This window comes from Bicyclus anynana, chromosome 4 (genome assembly GCF_947172395.1).
Source record: "Bicyclus anynana chromosome 4, ilBicAnyn1.1, whole genome shotgun sequence".
Classification (NCBI taxonomy): Eukaryota; Metazoa; Arthropoda; class Insecta; order Lepidoptera; family Nymphalidae; genus Bicyclus; species Bicyclus anynana.
In genome coordinates this window covers 17,341,046-17,360,283 of record NC_069086.1, presented here as the reverse complement: position 1 = coordinate 17,360,283, position 19,238 = coordinate 17,341,046, and the positions used below count along the sequence as shown (strand labels likewise).

The following is a 19,238-nucleotide window of genomic DNA, read 5'->3' as shown; positions in this document are numbered from 1 at the left end:
AATTGACAGACACTTGACAGGAAAATTGACATTTGACAGTACGAATATTTTTTTCGTAACTGGCTTTACGCGCCAGAGATCTAGCTTTTTTGAGCGGATAACAGAATGTTCTTTTTTGACCAAATTGAGGGTAGATCGGAGGATCGCCATAAAGATTTTAGCATACTCAGTTTTTTTTTTAATTGTTTGAAACAAGACCAAATCAATTCAAAAATGGCGTTTAAGCCCGTATCTCGTGGGGCTGGCTAGGGGTCAAATAATAACATCGTAATCTTGATTGCATATGTAGGTGTCCTTTAAGGAATAATGCATACTAAAGCTAAAGAATTAGCATTATTAGGCCGTATAGACTAATAGCCCAAAAATCGTTCGTGCTCGACTAAAATACTAAAGTAGTCCGAACTAGGCCATAGCCTTTAGTATTTTAGTCAAGTACGAACGATATTTGGGCGGTAAATCCACACATGTACTGCAAATACCCGAAACAATGGATGTAGAAACTGCTGCTGCTATTTGTCTTTGTGCCGTGATGTATTATACATTTTTTTTCGCCATTTATGTTTTTATGGCCACGATAGGTAGCCATATGGTCATCATAATTATTGCTAAGTAGTTTTAACAGGCGTTTTTTACAGAGGATATTAAACGACATTCATTAGTGGGCGCTCGCAATTTCGTTCTCGTTTTCTGTTTCTCGATAATATCGCCGATAATAAGTAGCCTAAGTTCTGATGCAAGGCGCCATTTATCACTGTAGGTACCTACCAAAAGTAGCAGTTAAGCCGTGAAAAGATACAGACACTGACAGAAAAACAGTTGCAGTAGGTAAATATTTAAAGCGATCTACATATGAGTATGTCCAGATAATATGAAAACAACAGTTTTTCTAGTGGTTAACTTAAGCTCGTCGCATAAAATTCAGTTCAGTGCACAAATTCTGCAAGAACCATTGATTTCTTCGGGATAAAACGTACTCTAATTATGTTGCTCAAAAACCTCCTCTATCATCTAGTAAAAATTAGTCCAGCCATTCCAGAGATTGGTCTGACTCTGGACACACAGACAGATAAAAAAAAATCATGTTTATGTTTTTACAATTACGAACCCATATTCAGCTCACTGTAAAGCACGAGTCTCCTCTCAGAGATAAGAGGGGTTAGGCTAATAGTCCACCACGCTCAATGCGGATTGGCAGACTTCATTCACGTTATGAAATAAGAAAATTCCAAGGTATGCAGGTTTACTCACGATGTTTTTTCTTCACCGATTGATACCCGTGATATTTAATTAACTACTTAAAATGTTTTATTGTCATAGTCAGTGGCTGGAACTGGATAAAGAATGCAGTGAATCGTGTGTGGTGATGGTTTGTAAGGCCCAGCTCTGAGCAGATACAGACTGATAATAAATAATTATATAACTATTGATACTCACGACTTCATCATTTGATATATTTTAATATAGGTTAGAAATTGATGAAAAACAGCCTACAGTTTACGAACAAGCTTATTATACTTGTAAAATCACTTGTGGATATGGACAAAAAATCAACTTCACTTCTTATCATCATCATTATCAATTTGAAGGTGGTTTTTTCTTTGGAAAAAGAATAATATTTATGTATTACAAAAAAACTATAATTATATACAGGGTGCTCGGTAGTAATTCCTATAAGTTCAAGGTGTTTACGAGACCACTTATAGAAATCGAACTGTGTAACTATTTTTTTTCAACTAAAAAAACCTTACCATGTTTTCAGACAAAGTAATTCAAATATTTCCGACTATCCATGTTACACACGCCTTTAGATAAAATGAAAAGAAATATTTTTCATTCAATGACAAGTTAAGATGATGATGACAGTAGTAGACTACATATTTATACTAGATATATAAATTTTGCTACGTCATTATTATAAGGATGCGTATAAAGGACGCATTTTAAGATCTGTTAACAAAAGAAATATTATTTACTTCGAAAATATTCATTTTAGAACACACGTTCCTTGGACATGTTTAATTAATTTTCCTCAAATAATATAACCCTAGAGTTATGGGAAATACTCCCGAGCACCCTGTATGTATAAATACTGGCTTTTTAAATAATATTCTCAACGGGAGAAAAGTAATAATTTTTAAATGCGAATGAAAATGAGGTGGGAGCGCGTTGATGTCTTTCATTTGCACGAAGCGCAAGTGTTATCCCTTATCGTACACGTATCCCGTGTCTTAAAAAACACCCTTAAATGTATTGTTTTAAATATAATACTATCATACTATACATATACTTTTTTAAAACAATAGGTAAATACTCATGATAAGAAAACTCTCATTGGTGCTTTTTATTGGAATTTTCAACCGTTGGTACATACAGTCATTAGAAACAGATAGGGCTTTTTAAAAGCGCTTGCAAAGGAAACTGTGAATTAATGAAAATCTGTAATTAATGTAGATTTCAGCGAACCTAATAATTTCGTCCAAATTTGGAAAATACATAATAAAGGCTAGTTCTAATAAGCTGTGGGCAGGAAGGCCATACGTTCACCATTGCGTTTGCATGCGTTGGCAGTCAGTCAGTCAGTGCGGAACGACCTGCGCGCGCGCACGTATCGCGCTGCGGCTGTAACCGATCGATCGCGAACTGTGTCGAACGTGCCGTTACAAAAGTGTTTCATAATCTGTGATTGTTTACTTTTTTAATTCACACACGATCGGACTGCACACAGCCTACGACTCGAAAGAGGTTTGTCATATAATAATTAAACTAGTTGTAAGCTCTAATATTTTTAAAAACGTGGGAACGCTAGAAAATCTAACCGGAGCGCGAAGGAAAACTATTATAAGTGAGTGGCAAAAAGTATGTACTGCAATACTGTTGTGTGCTTTATAATTGACTGACATTGTACTTATAATGGAGCGGTTTTGTGGTTTTCGTTATGATGAAACAAAATTATTAGTTTAATATATTTAATTAAATAAATATTTTAAGTGCGCAATAAATTCTTGCTCATATCGGTAATTAATTGCAACCTCGGATGAATTAAAATTATTCAACAGAGTTTAATAATTAGCACAAAAGTTATTCATATAAATTAACCTGATGTTTCATAATTTTATTACATAAAGTTGAAAAATGGGCAAGTAATATAGACGTATTTATAGAAATATAGATAATGTAATATATATGTATTAAGTTAAAAAGAATAACACAGTGGCGCAAAATTATAATAAACAAAGAAACTTCAATCCAGTTTACCGTTGACTGGAGAACTTACATTGATAAGTAGCACCGATTCATTGTAAGATACCTATATAACTACCTATTAAGGCGCGTGAAATTTAAAACAATAGGTTAAGTAAACTTTTACTTAAATTAAGTTAGGTGAAAATTTTTTCGCGCCTGCTTGTTTTCACTGGTGTAGAAGATACCTGACTTCATACGTATTCTGAACGTGGATCTCACAATTACTAATATTACCCACAAGTCCCATCAGCCCAACGTTCTTCTAACCCAAGGTCCGAGTCACACAGAAGCTTTTCTATCCATCGGGCTCAACTCAAGCAGAACTACATCGTTCTTAACCCCTGCTGCGGTCCCGTTCAACAAAATCAGTTTATTTTGACGGCCCACTACAAAGCCATTTGGCCTATTCACTATTTTGGTCTTTATTATCAACCTATTAAGATAAACATTCAATCAATTGACAAAATATGTCATCTACGCACTATATGATATCCTCCAGTAGGCAGCGGATGACATTCATTTTGTTTCATATAATCTCAATTTCGTCAAATAGCATGCGTCAAAGATAGTGAATTAACCTGGTCTCCTTATAGAAAAGAGGATATGAAGCTCACATCCACCACGCTGTTACACAGCGCTTTGGCAGGCTTAGGTTAATAATGTTTGATTTTTATAACGATCATCATCAGATGTTAATGATAACGGTTAATCAGACGCTTTAACGTGCTCTCTAAGGCACAAGAGTGTAATACTACCAACTTCCCAACATTTAAAATGAGATTTTTTACTAATCTCAAAAGAAAACTCAGTACAGACCCAGGACTCGAATCCAGGAACTCGATCCGAAGCCACCTATGTAACTATGTGGCCAACGAGGCAGTAATAAAGGAGGCAGTCCCATTAATGTGCAAATCTTCTAGTAGACTAATATTGTAAAGAGGAAAGATTTTTTGTTTGTACCGAATAGGCTTCGACACTATTGGACCGATTTTCATAATTCTTCCACCAATAGAAAGTTACACTATCAATGAAATAAACTGTCACCCTTACCATGCTACAGCGCACGAACTATAACACAAATAAAGCGATAGTAAAACCTTACAATCAGCGGAGAAGTAACAATGCTACGTCCCCTGCGTTGAAAAATGCTGCTTTTTATTTATAGCGAAAAGTGTAAAGCCATCTTCATACTGTAAATATAAACATTTCGGATTATAAACAAACTTTTTATTCATCACATAGTAACATAGGCTTTAATCCCCGTATTTCCCGGGGAACGAGAAATAACGCGGGTGAAACCGCGAGAGTCCGCTTGTACAGAAAAATAATGTTCTGCAATGGTTTCAGTAGGTAACTTTGAATGGTACGTTTACGTTCACTCCGCATCGTTTTGTAAGCTATTCATTCGTCGTGTTACCTAATACATGACCTCGTGAAAATATTATAAGGTCTGCGCGACGAAGGTTTTTATATTGAACAGGATTATTATCAAAATCGGCCAGCTGTGACCGCTTCCGCGACTGCTGGAATGAAGATGAGTCTATGATTTATGTATTGTTATTTAAATTACTCATTCAAGTACCTATCTTAGTAGGAATAAGACTTATAAGTATAATAATTAAGTATTTAATTAATTATTTTTAACGTTAAAAAATTTAAAACAAGATTATTCGGTATTTGAGTAATTATGGTTATTTTTTTATTCCCGATGCAGAAAGAGGGGTCTTATAACTTTGATTGTTATTTAAGTGAGATTGTGCACCATAGCTCCCAAACGGATGTACTTATATATATATATATATATTCTTTACAAGTTAGCCCTTGACTACAATCTCACCTGATGGTAAGTGATGATGTAATCTAAGATGGAAGCGGGCTAACTTTACTTAACTAACTATATTCAACTGAGTTCCTTTTATATAGAAATAAATAAAATTAACAATGTAATAATACCTAACTAGTTCTTACTTATATGCATTTGATAATAAGGTAGGTATGTAGAAAAATTATTGCAGGATTTTCCTTATAATATCTAAGCAGCTGAAGTTAATATATTTTATTTATACAATACAGCTTTATGCAATAAATATACATACACTCAAACAGTGGCGTGCACTTAATAGATGCCAAAAAGCACTGCCTACCCTAAGAACTCAATACAAACCAAAGTTGGACCACAAAATACATTGTAGGACAAGGAATTTTCCAATATTTACTTATAGTGCATGCCCTAGTTAAACACCTTATGCACGTCACTGCATTCAAAGTCGTAGACAAATTTAATAGATAATAAAAATATTCTAATAACCGCGGACAGACAGACGGACATGGCAAAACTATAAGGGTTCCTTGTTGACTACTGAACCCTAAAAACAATTCAATATTACGCACTCCAGCCATCTCTTCTTTGGTCTTCCTCTACTCTTTTATCCTATCCTATTGAGTAGCTTATTCAATAATCTCTAGTTGAAACTGCTATCGTCAGGTAGTCTACGTGAAATTTCTTTATAACCAGTTGTCAATATGTTTTATACGGTTGTAAAAACTTTACTGCCGCTTCTTGCACGGAAGGCAAACTTAACGATACAAGATAAGCATCGCAGTAGCTCTGTCTTAGTCGTATTGTTCTATTACACTCGACGTGTTAGTTTATTGGCCAATTTCATCTTAATTTTTATTCATACTACAGCAGATGTCCCACCTTATAGAACATTGTTTATAACACAGCATTTTTGTATAGCAGCTTATATTATAATTGATAGAACACGTAAATAGACCACCTGGATAACTATAACATTATTAACAACAATATTCCGCAGAATATATTATTCAGCAGTTCATTTTTAGTTCATTCAATACGCTGCTTTGCGCTCATCGATGCCCTAAGCGTAGGCAATCTGCGTATAATTCCCCCTTGCCTGAATAGAGAATATTTGCCTAAAAAAAGTTCAATTATCTTAATAACTAACTGACGCCGCACGGTTTCACCCGCGTGGTTCGCGTTCCCGTAGGAATACAGGGATAATATATAGCCTATAGCCTTCCTCGATAAATGGGCTATCTAACACTGAAAGAATTTTTCAAATCGGACCTGTAGTTCCTGAGACTAGCGCGTTCAATCAAACAAACAAACAAACTCTTCAGCTTTAATATTAGTATAGACTTATACTGTGTAATATTGGTAAACTACAAAAATAATCACCTTTGAACATTCAAGTGCAAATCTGATATAGAATAATTCTACAAAACACAAACGATGACGCAGTTAAAAATTTGATTATGTCACCATCTTCGCCATTTAAATCAAAACACTGCGATGCGTATTGGATAGAAGCAGGCGTTACTTTGCGAAAGTTCCTCATGGATATGTACTGATTTATTTATTTTGCTATCCACCGCGAAAAGCTGACGAACCCATGCGACAACGCCACCCAGGTCCGACAAAATACTCTCTAAGTACGTTTCACCTCGAAACCGGAGCATCCTCAGGAGATGTTGACTCTACAACGTGCAATTGCAAAGTGTCGTTTTCGACCTTTATTGATACACAGAGTATTTGATTGGACTTGGGTGACATTGTCGCATGGGTTCGTCAGCTTTTCGCGGAGGATAACATAATAAATAAATCATTATATATACAGCGATGCGTGTTTCTAGAAATTTGATACAGTTACAGGAGATGGTTATCGATGTTCTGACAATTATAAGCAGACAACCACACAAGTCACACTTTCGCGTAATTGAGAATGTAAACGTTCGTGTTCTCGATGTTTTATACGTCGGCAATCTTCTCGTAAAGAAAGATTTAGTGGAATTTTACAATCGTAAACATTCATAAATCTCGCGTGGAACATGTTAAAGCTGGGCTTACATTTACCGATGTTCCTGTGTCATAAACAAAACTCTATACTATCTGTCTTATTAGAGAAAGTTGGCTTATATTATTATCTTGTTATCGTATACCATACTAGACGATATTACTATATTCCCGCCCGGGATTGTCTTCATGGCATGAAATTCTTATTAGCAACCCAAGGAAGGTGTTTCATATCATTGGGAAGTTGGGAAATTAGTCATGATAAACCCCGTGCATTAACAGCTTGATTGACATGTCGGAGATCACCTAAAGCTGTCGGCCCTGCCCCTCTAGCCAAGTGGCATGTCGATTCTTTTTCTACGATCGCTAACGCTTCGAAAACTAGAAAGATGTATGGGAATGATATTTGCTATCGACAGGTCACGTGATCAAGATCTGTCATTCCCATACATTTTTATAGTTTTCGCATTCGAAGCATTAGCGATCGTAGAAAGAGAATCGACGTGCCACTTGGCTACAGGCCCAGGTCTTCATCAAAGTTAATAGCATATTATATTAGAAGATAGATACAAAGACAAACATTAGCACCCTAAGCCTATGAAATCGCTTTGAAAAAGCGTGGTTGATCTATGGATGAAATCCTCTTTTACAGGAGGATTATATATTGACTAAGCAACATGCATTTCAAAATACCAATATTATATCGAGAGAATACAGCTAGGGGTTTAATAGGAAGCCAGTGCTTTTGATGTATGATGTGTCGAATGTAAACCTAGCTTAATCTCCGTACAGGGTTTAATAGCCCGCCATTCAAGTATTGTAAGTGCACCTAACGCGCTATTCACGTAGCTCTGGCCCGGAATGCGCCACCACTTGAATTTCCGCATCTAACTCGACGGCCACGAGCCGCACAGCGAAAAGCAAATTGCCGCGCCGCAAGCGTTTGCGAGATGAAAATGGTTACTTTCATCTCAATAGCTCGAAAACATTTACTTTGTACTAAGAAATCAGCATGTAAAAGTGTGTGTGTATGTGAACAAATAGTGTGTATAAATAAATTTAAATTTGGAACGTGATAGTAAATATTAAATACCTAGTTAATAATTCAAGTGTTAAAATAAACGAAATGTTCCATAAAGTTTGTAGCGTCCCAAATTCGGGCCTCGCCCATTTTCCAGGGAACCAGCGTCTTTTGCCATAATCCCAACTTACCTGACAGATTAGAGCTGGTGTGTATTTGAACAATATCTAATAGTGTGTTAAATAAATTAAAATTTTAGTTAGTAATTCTAGTGTATCAAAATATAAAAGAAAGGAAGAAGAAAAAAAAAAAAGAGATGGTCCATAAAGTAGCGTCACACATTAGGGTTTTTCCCAGGAAACCAGTGTCAATACAGCAGGTCTTTTGCAATAATCTTGACTTATTCCTGACGGCTCTAATTAGCACATGAATACGTATGGAATGGTAGCAAGAGTCTTTTTAATTATATCATTGTTGTTTAGTTCAGATAGCCATGCCGGAGTAGCCTACCGACACTTCTTTGGCATGAAAGCCTGTGAATACAAAACTTATTATGTAAAAATAAATTTAAATTTGGAATGTGATAGTAAATACCTAGTTAGCAGTTAATAATTCTAGTGTTAAAATAAACGAAGTGGTCCATAAAGTTTGTAGCGAAAGTTTGTAGCGAAGAAAGAAAAGAGATGGTCCATAAAGTAGCGTCACTCATTAGGGTTTGTCCCAGGAAACCAGTGTCAATACAGCAGGTCTTTTGCAATAATCTTGACTTATTCCTGACGGCTCTAATTAGCACATGAATACGTATGGAATGGTAGCAAGAGTCTTTTTAATTATATCATTGTTGTTTAGTTCAGATAGCCATGCCGGAGTAGCCTACCGACACTTCTTTGGCATGAAAGCCTGTGAATTCCAAAACTTATTATGTTCAACATGGAAATGCTCTAAGCACAGTGGTGATGCCAATCAAGTTTTGTGTATTAAATTAAGTAATACAATAGTGTTGATATTGATATACGATAGGTACACCGAGCGACGGGAGACCTAACCTATGTCGATGAGTGCTAATTTAAAACGTACGCAATATAAAGTCTTTATAGATCTTAACTCTTAATCATTGTTGTAAGATTTTTTTTTTCTGTAGATGCTGTAGACAGAGAAGTAGTCGATGCACATGTTTTAATCCCATCGAACATTTCCAAGATTTAATTTCTGGTCTTGCATGTATTCTAAGTAAAGCTTACTGGCTACCCATAAAGCTTATGCTGGAATGTGCTTACTAAGTTGAACCTTCGGCCCCATAAGCGACAGCTATGTCCACACCTCAAAGCAGGAGATGTAGCGGAAATTCTAATTCAAAGTTTATTATAAGTAGGCCCAGTTTACAAGAACTTTTGAAAAGTGTAGATACAATGTTTGGAAAGATAGGAAGGAAATAACTAAGAAAAGGAAACGTGATAGCCCAGTGGATATGACCTCTGCCTCCGACTTCGAAGGGCGTAGGTTCGAATCCGGTCCGGGGCATGCACCTCAAACTTTCAGTTGTGTGCATTTTAAGAAATTAAATATCACGTATCTCAAACGGTGAAGGAAAACATCGTGAGGAAAACTGCACACCAGAGAATTTTCTTAATTCCCTGTGTGTGTGAAGTCTGTCAATATGCATTGAGCCAGCGTGGTGGACTATTGGCTTAACCCTTCTCTTTTTGACAGGAGACTCGAGCTCAGCAGTGAGTCGAATATGGGTTGATAATGATGAACTAAGAAAGTCTTGGCTGGTAATTTGATAACGAGCCAAAGACCAAACCAGACTTAGATCCGTGTTTTACCTCCTAACTACGATATTCAAGTCACCCGAACTTTCAAAAATAACTTTACCATAACAAGTCGTTTCGTATGATATAATGAAGAATTAAATAACTATAACTAAAAATATTGGTAAATCGCTTAAAGTTTTTAACTTGCAGTAAAATCTCGAAGCCCATAAAACCTCCACTATTCCCTCGTTATTAACGAAACTAATTCCCAGAGTAAGCCGTTAACTCCGGAATGGTAATGAGGTTTTGTGTTTTTTTTTTTATTTTTTTAGTGAAGTAGTTTCGAGTCCTTTCGTCTTTCTATTCGGAGATTGAGAGGCAACTTTGTTTGTTTTGCTTCTTTGTTAATTTGTTGACGTTAGTGACGTTCTTTTTATCGTTCTTTTTATTTGGTTTAATTTTTTTTTAATTTGTGTATCTTTAATTTATTGTTAAAATCTTTTGAACTAGTCTTTGGAAGACAACAATGTTTTCAATATGTTACAAGATTCATTTATATCATACCTACCTACGTGTATAATTAACTGCCTAGTTGGCTTTGGATAATAAGATCCTGGGTTCGATTTTTGGGTCATCGTCATCATTATTAACCCGTATTCGGCTCACTGCTGAACTCGAGTCTCCTCTCGGAGATTCTTGGGTAGAGATATAAAACAAAACGATTTTTGTATCATACCATATATGCAGCCCGCGGTTAAAAGTTGGTGCTGTTAAACCCCTCTATCTCTGAAAGAATGATAAGCCAGCCAAGCCAAGCCAAAGGGGTTTAGCATACATCTTAGCATTTTCTATGAGTCCGATCAGTTTATATTTTGTGCTTAGACTAATAACCACTTCTGTGACTATGACAGCGTAAGAGCTAATCTATGTGTTATAAATCTATGTTTCTGTGATAATTATTATAATATAGTCTAACATCTACCCAATGTTAGTTGTAGTCAACAACAAACATTATTTGAACAAATAATACCTAAATATCGTCTACAATGTCGAGTTCTGTGTTCAAGAAGTGTAAAAAACTATATATACATAAATATAATGGAATTAAAGATAAAATTGTGCATGTGAGCGCTCAGTGTTGTAGTCATTTTTCAATCGGATCACTTTTTGCGGTGATTTTGTAGGGACGTAACCGATCTATAGTATAAAATTATCATTGTCTAAACCCCATTCCTATGTAGGTAGAAAGGCGTCTCTCTCATATATCTCATATCTACATGAGATTACATAGGTCCTCGAAATTGGTCATTAAATTCGGTGCGCATAAAAGATAATTTAAGCTGATAAACCTCAGAAACTGGCATCTATATACGTAATTCTCAATACAGCCTTTAACAATGATCTTTAACATCAAGGTAAGCGTAGTCGCGTAAAAAAACCTGCATATTATTACGCTGTCTTGTATTTTAATGCATCATTATTTACAGAGGACATCGATGCGAGCCGATCAATATTTTATGCTCGCTCTTTTTTTTTATCTGCCGCGCGCTTTTGCCATAAAACCTCCTTGATCACTTATGCTCTGTTTATGTTTTTTTTTTTATGATAACGTGTGATCAAGTGACTATAATGTACTTGGATTCTAGCACTTTAGATCGCTAATACGACACTTTAATGTGTATCCGGTCTGTAGAGCTATGGATACAACCACGATAGAACGTGTGTGCTACCAATGATGTTAAATACTGTTAGATGTGTTATTAGCTCAAAGTTAGCTCAAAAGAGGAAATTTCCACATCTCATTGTTAGTTGTTGTGAACAACGACCGTTATTTAAACAAATAATACCTAAATATCTCCTACAATGTCGAATTGTGTGTTCAGGAAGTTTAAAAGTAATATACATAAATAAATAATGGAATTAAAGACAAAATTGTGCATGTGTGTGATCAGTTTTGTAGCCTATTATTCGGATCATTTTTTGCCGTGGGAAGTAACCGATCTATAGTATAAAATTATCATCGTGTACTACGGATAAGTAGGTATTTGATGCTTCAATAGCAGGAGGCAACCTCTCGGGCGCTGTGTTAATTAATGCAAATGCTGCGTTTTTGTCTGAGAGTTCCTGGCTTCGAATCTCTGCTCGAGTAAATTTATATATTTTTAAATTAGCTTAGGCCTTATTTAGTAGCATGCATCGGGTGTGGATAGTAACCATCCTATCGGAATAACTGTAACGTCAAGTGATTTAGCGTTTCGGTATTATGTCACGTTAAAACCGTCAGAGGAATGGGTAATATAAACTTGTATCTTGTATCTTAGACTACGATATGTTTGCATCTTTCGACATAACTTTTTTTTTTATTCTTTACAAGTTGGTCCTTGACTACAATCTCACCTGATGGCAAGTGATGATGCAATCTAAGATGGAAGCGGGCTAATTTGTTGGAGTAGGAAAATCCACACCCCTTTCGGTTTCTACAGGGCATCGTTCCAGACCTGGGCCAATCAACAAAACCTCAATCACTCTTTTAAACGTTAAGATTTATGTTATTCATTGCTGCTATATCATGAATTTTCGCAATAAACCACAGAAAGCATAAGTCAAAGTATGACTTAACCTAAATTTCTGTTTATAAAATTGTCACGAATTTCCAAAATTTGGATGCATAACGGACAAATTCACGGTGGGTGACTCCGTGTTCGAGGGGTTGGGATCATGCAACTGCATTCACCAAATGTTAAAACTCCGTTAAAATACGATCAAATTGTACATCTATACTGATATTATAATGAATCATAATGAATTGTATAGGGTGATCTGCAATGATATAAAATACTAATAGATGTGTTACTAGCGCATGAAAATTGAGACGCTCAAAAGAGGAAATTTATGCCGAACTCAATGCTAGTTGTGGTCATCAACCAACGTTATTTAAACAAATAATACCTAAATATCGTCTACAATGTCGAGTTGTGTGTTCAGGAAGTGTAAAAACTATATATATACATAAATATATAATGGAATTAAAGACAAAATTGTGCATGTGTGCGCTCAGTGTTGTATTCGGATAAATTTTTGCGGTGATTTTGTAGGGACATAACCGATCTATAGTATAAAATTATCATTGATAACCTGTGGATCTCCTGAATCAATTTTGAAAATTCTTTTACCACTAGAAAGCTACGTTATTAGTGAATATATTATTATATATACATTAGGTTATATTTATATCCCCGTATTCTCACGGGAACGGGATTTACGCGGTTGAAACCGCAGGGCGTCGGCTAGTCTTTATATATAAAAATCAATGCCACTTTTCTCTGTAATGTTATAACTCAATAACTGGTTTATCTATCCAAACCAAATAATTAGGCTTTGTTCGGACTATTTAGTTTAGTAGATAGTATAAGCGGTACTGAATTTATCACATTTTTTGTAATAAATATCCTCAGAGGTAGTGCAGGGGTAGGGTAGGGTAGGGGTAAGGTAGAGGTAGTGTAGGGTAGGGATAGGGAAGAAGTGCTCATAAGTCAAAGCGAAGCTTGACCGGGTATGCTATTAAGTTAAATCTAAGTGCTGGCTAGCAAAAGTTAAACTCTAAACATGACCTCAACGAATTAGACCAATAAAGGTTCAATGTAGAGCAGCCGCAAGGTATCATGAAACAAAGATGGCCGGCCCCTGGAGTGGTTACTACCCATTAATACTCTGCAGCGCCGAAGTCCTGCATAATGACGTAATAGTATAACATTTCTAACCTAATACAGTATGATTGCCACCTCGGGCAGTTTTGTGGGTTTCAAAATTAGGGGTCTCTGATTCCAGAAATAATTTTAGAAGCCAATTTTGTAGACAATTTACTCTGAATTAACTCACGTTACATAGTTTTCGAATTCAAAGGAAGCGCATTGTTTACGTAATATGTATGTTAAATGTTTTCTTAATATATTTACACAGTTTTTTAATAGTTTCCTATAGGTCACAAATCTTGGGTCACCTAATTGTTGGTACCTAAAGGATTATCTACCTACATTTGTCATTGTCAGCCAACTTGACTTAACTAAAATTGAATATTTTTTGCATGAGCCGATCAATCAATCAAAGTAAATTAAATCGTTTTGTTAGTACAATCAAGGTCAAGTTCATTTAATCCCTGTATTGAAATGTCAATATGCCATTGAACTCATCAATAGGTACAAGTGAACTGTATAATCATAGATTTACGAGTCGGTACAGTGTACTTGAATTTGAATTTGAAACACATTCTTGATGGTTTATGGCAATCGGTAACTCCTAGTGGCTTAAAAATAGATTTTAGAGGAAGAAACTTTACTACTTCACCTACCCAAACTCAAAAAACAAAAAAAAAATACAAAAATCCTCCTTTACTACTAATTTTTGCTACAGTGCTATATCGATTGAAACAAGGTGTTAGATGCTATGCGTTGATTATTAGACAGTATCCTTAGTTTTATTTTTTTTTCACTAATGAAAACATATATATGAAATAAATATTTTGCAAATATCAAAGCGTTAAATTCCCACTTTAGCTGTTCTTTATAATAAAGGATTGGACTCCAGTCGCACGTCGAAGCTGACACATACATTTTTTATAGCTCACAGATTAATATTTACTTTTTATAACAATAGAAATGGGTCGCCACTCACGCCGTACCAAATTAGGCACTATGACGATTGTACCTTGTACCAGTACCACCTGTGTATACAGCGAAAATGAAGAGTGACACGTCGCGCCATCTCCGTATGAGAAGAAGGTAATGTCCTTATAGAACAAGCTTAGCAACGTACTGGACCAGCTGGCCTTTTCACTAACTTTGAGTAACATTAGTGGATGTACATGAAATTACCAATTACTTATTGTGAGTAATTCTTAAGTCACGCGATTCGCCATTAATTTATTGCTAACTGATTAATATTTATTTATTTATTTATTTATTTTATTAGGATAACCAACAGCTATTACAATTTCACATGTTTTACATTGAAATAAATATATTACTAACCAGTGTGTTTTTCGTTAACAATGGTTTTACGGAATACGGAATATGCGGTTGTTAAATATTGATTTGTTGTTTATTAAATTAGATGGTTAATAAACCAAAGTTAGTGAATATTGATTTATGTTGGTTTTAATAAAGCGTATATTTGTATTTATTTTTGACACTTCCAACAAAATATCATAATATTTCAAACGATTGACAGGAAACATTTTATAAAATGTTGTCTTGAAATTTTACCAAACCCAAATAAATTATTCAATCTGTTGAAAATCCGTTCCATAGTTTTGAGGTTATAAGGAATAGACAGGCAGACAGACGTGGCGGAGGACTTTGTCTTATATTCTATAGTTGCAAATCTGTATGGCCATTTTGGGTACAACCTTTGTTTTAATTTTTCTGCCTTTGGAACAGAATCGTGTAGTCTTCGTGCAGAAGAGAGAACAGAAGCGTGTTTGTCGATGAACTAAACTAAAATGGAACTTGTATTTCCCGTAAGCGGTCGGCGCCGGGTTGCCATAAAATAAAATATATGACGCCGCTGGCTGAAAGCGTATTGCTCTTTGCCTTGGCTCTCTACAGTTATGTCGTAAAATGGCGGGAAGATATTTTTAATTCATAAACAGATTAAAACATTTCACCGATATTCACACCGAAGATTAAATCAAATAGATAAATGTCTACCGTGAGATAACCTTTTCTTTCTTTTAAGACTCTCAAGAAATAAAAAAAAAATCAAATAGTACTTTTAGACTACTAGCTTTTATATCTCCAAATAGCTATCAGATAATACAAATCTTGAGATTTTTCATGAACTCGTAATGACCAAAATAACATATCAGCTATTTACTTTAATTGTATTTCATATTCATAAATAATACTACTCTTCTGTGTTTAGATGGTTATTTGTAAACATAAGATACAATTACATAGGTAGATATTTTCGTCACTAAGTAGTTCAAACTTCCATCAAAATTAATTTTGTCTAACCATCATCATTGCGAGTGTAGCTACTAAATTCTACAAAATAATTAACATTAAATCAATTAATTCTCCATTCGATTTCCTTTTTCAAATATAAACGTTAATCAACTTCCATATAATATTAAGTAATTTTCGATTCGACTCCGACGAAATATGGTTATTATTTTATGAGTGAGAATTTAACGAAAGCACTATAGAGTGCGATGACCGACGATTAGCCGTGCTTTTTTTTATAAGCAGCGACGCAGGATGTTTGTACGTGACTCTGTTATTAGTTGGTAGAGTTGGGTAGTTCGCGAGCGAAAGATAAAAATGAACTATATCGCTCATTAATCTTTATCTCACGATTTGTTTTTGACTCAGTTCACTAGAGCTGTTTCAAAATGATTAAGTTTTGAATTTAGAACAACGGCCAGCTTTTCGACCAAGTGTGGAAACAAGCTCGGGAGAAAGAACAAAGTTTTTGTTGCGGAGTTAAACATAATATTAATGTATATGCATAAACACTTCATTGTACACATGAGTATGTCATGTGTACAATGAAGGAGTTCTGTCTAGAAAAGCTCTATATCTCTCATCACAGAAGAAGCATTCTAACATACCCTTATGGACACTTGTCCATGTTTTATTATTTTACGTCCAATCATCATTATTTAATTTACTAAAACCTGAGAAATCCTCATTGATATTCCTACAGCGGTTTTAGTGTCAACAGTCAATGTGGTCAAACAACCAGAAAATATATAATTATAAAAAAATATTTTTAAGTAGTTTTCTTAAAGACATGTCAAGTATATCTGGGCCTATAGCCTTGTAGCGCGTCTAATCTTTTTCAACAATTGCAAACGCTTCGTAAATTAAAAAATGTATGGGAATGACATTCGCTATCGACAAGTCATGTGATCAAGTTATCGATCGAATCTGTCATTACCATAGTTTTTTAGTTTTTGAAGGTTTTGTTGAAAGAGAATCGTTGAGTCACATGACTACGGGTCAATCATTATTTCAAAATACAGAATAGAATGAATGGCTCCTTGAACTATAAGACTTGAGACATAAGAAATTAATCATTTCATAAATGAGTCATTTTCCCATCTCTAGTTCCAAGTCCAGAGAGGTTGGCGATTTAGCACACGACAAAAAGCCTAATGTATGTTGCTGTATCATACCTTGCTAGTTTTTATTGTGGTTTTTGACGTGGATTTATTGTGCTATCATCTACTTGCGGACTATAATTTACATAATAAGCAAATAAAATGGCGGTACATTCTTACGTAATATTGTGTTGTGTGTGAAATGCGAGAGTATTTTTCAAAAATTTATTTTACATCTTCATGAATATTAAATTAATTTTGGTGCCTGCTCAAGTTCAAAGTTATTTTTTATTCAATCAAATGCCATAAAGATACAAAAACAGTTTTTTCGCGAAGTAATGCGACGTTACCACAGACCAATTACCTTCTATAGGCAGAAGGTTTTAGATTGGAAGATTCAGAGGTTACCCCTCTGTCAAAAATATATGATCATGATCAAACGTGTTCATACAAACTGCACCTATAGAATCGGTGTTTCATTGTCTTAAAATTACACGAGTGTATTACAATTGAAAAGGGCATGTCCCAAAATGGGCTTTAAGGTATTATTTATAACTAGTGGACCCGGTCAAGCTTCGCTTTGACTTATGTGCACTTCTTCCCTATCCCTACTCTTCACTACTTTACCCCTACCATAGCCTACCCCTTGACTCTTAAACGTTTGTATGGGAAATAGAAAAGGGTTGTTTTTATGGTTTTTCCGGCAATTATTCTACTTTTTCTCACCTTTTAAACCTTCCCTATACCTCCACGAACATTTGAAGACCAAGATAAGATAAATCCGTTCAGCGGTTCTCGAGTTTTAGCGAGACTAACGAACAGCAATTCATTTTTATATACATATTTAAAAATATAGTATTTTTTTCAGGATAGAAGATATAAATTGCTGTTGAGAAAATAATTTTCAGAATTTTCGAAAATTAATCAGATAAATATTTTTTTTGTTCCACTTCCTTGTCTACAAATTAAATATAGACAATACAGTAAAAGTGTTCAAAACAGCCAATAAAAAAACCTAGAGTTTTTTTATACTTTATGCAGTCGGGTTTTTTATTTGTTTAATTAATTTATTTATTTCACACTTTTTAGTTACAATAGATGGTAAATTTCAGATTTATTTATTACGTTTTTTTACAAAGTACAATAATTTATACGTCCAACCGAGGTTAAGCAACTATTCAAAAAATTCTACGGAACGCTCGATGGGCGAATGCGACTTGCACTAGCCGATTTTTATAATCAATATATTAAATTTAGTCTATTTTATAACTTCACAAACCTGCTCGCACCCATAGTCATCCGCCTCGCGTATTTTGTACTTATAGACAACTAATAAATAACGCTTTTCTAATTGTAGTTTTTTTTAAACATGGCCATCATATACCATTTTAGAATCCTCACAAAAACTCTTGAATTTGATACCCATACTGCAATATAAGAAAAAAAAAAAAAAATTCACCTCGAGTCTATAGCGTCTCACAGTCGTCTTGTTATTTTTTTTAGTTTCACCTATCTAAGAACACTTGGGTTATTGAGACAAATCTAACGATATCCTAATTACGTAAATCCGTTCAGTGGTTTAGAAGATATGAGGTAATAAAGAATATTACATACATACATACATACATACATACATACATACATACATACAAACAAACATACATACAAGATACGCGCGAAAAACCCGTCTTGCAGTCGGGTAAAAAAAGGGATTTTCAACAAACAAACTGTCAACTGTTTACCATTATACGAAAATTTATCCTGATCGGTTCAGCCGTTTAGCCGTGAAAAGGTAACAAACAGACAGACTTTCGCATTTATAATATTAGTATAGATTGGTATAAAATGTGAATATTACCAGTCGTAGGAGCCAGTGACAGACCTTGCGCGGTTGGTATTTGGCTGACGTCATGCGCTGAGTCAAGTCCTCACTGTCGCTTGTCCGGTGTCCTTACGGCTTTACTGCTAATATTGTTGTTTTATACATTTGGCAGCTTCATTAAACGTGCTGTCGTTTTAATGGAGCCTTCATAATGTGTGTGTATTACTGGTATACTCATATACGTAACTAAAAACTAAACTGCATAAATGTATGTTTATTTATTTATTTATATTGCACCTTCCCGCTCTTTCTGCGCCATCATGTCATCAGGAGTTGCCTGTTAAAGATTGCTTTAGCAATAAGCCTTCTTTCTTTGCATGCTAATTTTTAGTTTATAATTATTCTTTTTTAATTTTCAATTTGGTCTCCGTGGCTGAAAAAAAGGAAAAAAAAAAACAATTCGGTTTGGAGCATTTTATTTG

General features: G+C 34.9%; 1 protein-coding gene across 2 annotated transcripts in view; it reads left to right on the top strand.

Annotated features, from left to right (window-relative positions):
• Nucleotides 1-2,563: 2,563 nt before the first annotated feature.
• Nucleotides 2,564-19,238, top strand: part of LOC112053695 (uncharacterized) — a 102,639-nt gene continuing 85,964 nt past the window's right edge. For both annotated transcript variants that reach the window (XM_052881312.1, XM_052881311.1), the window contains exon 1: nt 2,564-2,742. The gene's annotated coding sequence lies outside the window, so the exon portion shown is untranslated. The remainder of the gene's footprint in view (nt 2,743-19,238) is intronic.